This window comes from Nicotiana sylvestris, chromosome 4 (genome assembly GCF_000393655.2).
Source record: "Nicotiana sylvestris chromosome 4, ASM39365v2, whole genome shotgun sequence".
Taxonomy (NCBI): domain Eukaryota; kingdom Viridiplantae; phylum Streptophyta; class Magnoliopsida; order Solanales; family Solanaceae; genus Nicotiana; species Nicotiana sylvestris.
This window is the reverse complement of record NC_091060.1, coordinates 84,963,245-84,967,271: the sequence shown is the minus strand read 5'-3', so window position 1 is coordinate 84,967,271 and position 4,027 is coordinate 84,963,245. Positions and strand designations below refer to the sequence as shown.

The following is a 4,027-nucleotide window of genomic DNA, read 5'->3' as shown; positions in this document are numbered from 1 at the left end:
TTTGGGACAGATGGAGGGCGGGGATTGATTTTAATCCATCCACGACCCCCATATATCCAGCCAATCGATCAGGAGCTAAAAGACGCGCAAAAATATCTGAAAGGAATCTTCTATTCGTCAGAAACCGTTACATTGGTGACGAGGAGAGGGGGGGAACGCGTGAGGTGAGATTTGGGATTCACTCGCCCAAATTTGGACTGAATTTGGGGCTTGGTTTGAGTGAGAGCGATGGAGAAGAAGCACAGTACGCGTCGGTTTGGGACTTAGGGGTCATCCATTTCTTTTAGGTTTAATCGATTATTTAGGGAACGGGTCGGGTTGCAGGCGGGTTTGGGGCGTGGGTCTGGCGTAATTGGGCTGGGGTGAGGGAGTTTATTTTGGGCATGGACAAGTTAAAACAAGACAACCCACTTTCTAACTTTTCAATTCTCTTTTCTTTTTCAAAATAATTCTTTTCTTCTTTTTTTTTTAAAAAAAAATTAAATTAAAATCTAAATTAAATCCTAGAACCTAATTTACCTGAAAAATCCTAATTAGACTTAAATAAAGATTATCACAATTAATTAAAGTAAATTAAAAGAAAATTATTCAAAATCAAAGTTCAAATTAAAGCGTGCAAATTAAACTATTTTTTTGTGATTTTTCAATTCTTATAAAATAACTAATTTACTACTTAATTCAAAAATGCAAAGTTAAATCCTCAATGCAAATGTGACATATTTTTGTATTTTCCGTTAATTAAAAAAAAATATATATACAGACAAATACAAACAATTAACAGAAAATGCCACAAAATCCACAAAAATTGCAAATAATGAAACGAAATTATTTTGTTTTGAATTTATGGGAGTAATTCATGTATGGCAAAAATCACGTGCTCATATTCGTCATGTGTGGAATGAACCTTTTCCAACTTTTCATATTCTCCTTTTGGCGTAATGGCTTCCTGGCCACTTAAACTTGTAGGGGTTTTGGAAGCCGATACATGAACTTTGGATTTTCCCATCTGAACACTCTAACTTGACAAAACGGATACTAATAAACACTTTTGACCGTTGATCATGCCTATGTGGAAGCACTGTAGCTGACATGGCTATACTGTGTGCAAATCACGCTGCCAAGGCGCGTGAATAGTATTGTTTTTACTAAAAAAACTAGAATTAGAATAAAATAAAAATAAAAATAAAAAAGAAAAAAGAAAAAAAAAGACTTTTCCCCTCCCCTTCCAATTCTTTCGTCTTCCTAGCATGTATTCATAAAATTGCTTAAATTCATCTCTTAAAGAGCAGCAGTAATTCGTCCAGCAACTTGGTTAAGATCATGTTGGCCATTGGATGTGATTCTCCTTCCACCCTTAGGATCAAAGTCAACGATGTTCATGTTCTGCAATTGCTGAAGTATGTTGCGTGCAACTGAACCACTGCTTTTACAGAAATGACTAGGGCGCTTGCCATTCCTCTGGTTACCACCATAGATTCTTCGGAATCCACCAACACCAATACCACCCCTCAAATAGATCTTCCATGCCATAGAAGCAACCTCTAATGTAGTACCAATCAGGGTCATATGGAGCAAGCTATTTGAGTTTACCAGTCTTGACAAGACCAGTCCACTCAGGAAGTTCCATCTTGCCGGAATGCTTGAGGTGAGCGGCATAAGCCTTCACAAATTTGTGAGGGGAAACATCTTTCACGATTCTCGCTGCCTCCATCTTCACCTCTGTTATTGTTGCGGCGCCGATGCAGATCTCTCTTCACGTTCCTTTTTTTGTATTTGTAACTTTTTTCTGATTTTGTATTTAAAAATGGGACCCACAAATAACAGATGGCAAGTAATAAATAGCTTAGTATGATGTGTTGTACATGTCAGCGCAATTGATATACACGCTCTGATGGATGTGTTTATTAGTACTCATTTTGTCAAGTTGAAGTGTTCAAATGGGAAAATTCAAAGTTCGTGTATCGACTTTCAAGAGTCCTACAAATTTAAGTGGCGAGGAAACCGGTACGCCTCTCCTTCTCGGGTTGTGGTTTCACTTTTCCTATGCTAGTACAAAGCGACAAAATTCAATTGCAAAATCCAAAAGGGAATTAACCGCATGTAAAAGTGACACTTCCTTTTATGTGTTATTTTTTGTTTTTCAATATGTAAATTTTGATCAACATTGTAAAATATATTTTTTATTATATTGACATAAGATAAATTATAATTTATAATATTATTTGAGATAAATTCAAACTAAATTGACTCTGAAGAAGCATGCCACATGAGATGGAGGGAGTAGGAAAAAAGTCACAACTAAGTATTAATTTAGCATAAGTATTTATTCGCTCCACCAAATTTATGCTATAGAGAAAAATTACGAAAAATGTTACTGTGACAAATTAGATAACCTTGCAAAACATGTGGGAAATTTGATATGGATTGGGCATAATAATTATAGCTGGGTGAACCGTGAACCTAAGATAAATTTACAAATTACGAAACAAAGCTAATCTTAGGTTGAAAGTACTGAGGAGCTTTTACCAAGGTTAGAGTCCACATCTATAGCTAGTAACATTTCATAAACAATATAATTAAAACAGCACAAAGAATAACTCAATAATAAAATGCTCAACTCGTTCACAGTTCCAGAAAAATAGGTATATTTTTCAAGTATAATAGTAAAACTCAATTCTTTTTCATCGAAATCACCAAAATATGAGTAAGCCTGAAAACTGTAGTTTTTCCTAAAAACTTTCTTCCACAATAAGAAATTTCATTATCGAATGGCATGAGGAAAGTACATCTCTTTGAGTAGAAATTTTTCTCAACATGCTCAGTCACTCAATCCTCCCAATCACTCAGTCCCCACAGTCACTCATTCCTCACAATCATTCAGTCCTCACAGTCACTCATTTTTCAAAGTCACTCAATCCTCTTAATCACTCGGCATTCGCTCTCGGCACTCGCACTCGCACTCAGTAGATACCTGCGCTCACTGGGGGTATGCAGACTCCGGAGGGGCTCATTCAGCCCAAGCGTTATAATAAGCCAATCATGGCATTAATCAATAGAAACATGCTGCAGCATGCAGCCCGATCCCATAATTATCCTCACAATCAAGCCCTCGGCCTCACTCATCATCAATCTCTCCAGTCTTTCGGGCTCAAAAATATCACAAAGAAATCAGCCAAAAAATGATGATACGGTGCATCAATGAATATCAACAGAGACTGAGATATGATATGAAATGAATGAATATTACTGAGTACATAATTGCAAATTAAGCAAGTAATTTAACAACAATACGACTTCTGTAAGTCCCAATAATACCGGCATATAGCATAAGCATGATTTCTAACACGAGTCACAACCAAGGTGCTCTAACACATAGCAAATACATGGAAAAATAACAAGTTATTTGACTACACAGCTCCACAGAATAAATTGAGTCACAATTCCTACGGTGCACGCCAACATGCCTATCACCTAGCATGTGCGTCACCTCCAAACCAATCACATAACACGTATAATCAGGGTTCATACCCTCATAACCAAGTTTAGAAATGTTACTTACCTCAAGTCGTGCAAATCCTTATTCGAATAGTTGGCCTCCAAACACCTCGAATGGAAAAATCATGGAATTCAATTTCCAGATTATGATAATTTAGGCAATTTATCAAACACATATAGTACATAAATCTCTACATCTCTTAACCATGAAATTAGTTTATTCAACTACCACCATTTACCAATAATTTATAACTTCCAATCATCATATGTGTGACCATTCATCCACACCCAATCAACAAAATTACATCAATTAATCACATTTCAATCTCTACCATGGTCATGTATTTAAATCGGGGATTTATGGATTCCAATCACCATAACATGAGTTCCAATACTTAATTCATACTCATATTCCCATAATAAATCTGTATATGTAAGTATAAGGGTGTATGATTACCAATCTGAAAGAAATTTTGCAAAATCCTCCTTTGAGTTCTTGAAGAAATTTCTTGAAGACCTAAGGATTTCATGG

At 36.0% G+C, this 4,027-nt stretch overlaps 1 pseudogene; it reads right to left on the bottom strand.

Moving 5' to 3' along the window:
- Positions 1-1,278: 1,278 nt before the first annotated feature.
- Positions 1,279-1,711, bottom strand: LOC104221481 (small ribosomal subunit protein eS19x-like; annotated as a pseudogene).
- Positions 1,712-4,027: the final 2,316 nt, after the last annotated feature.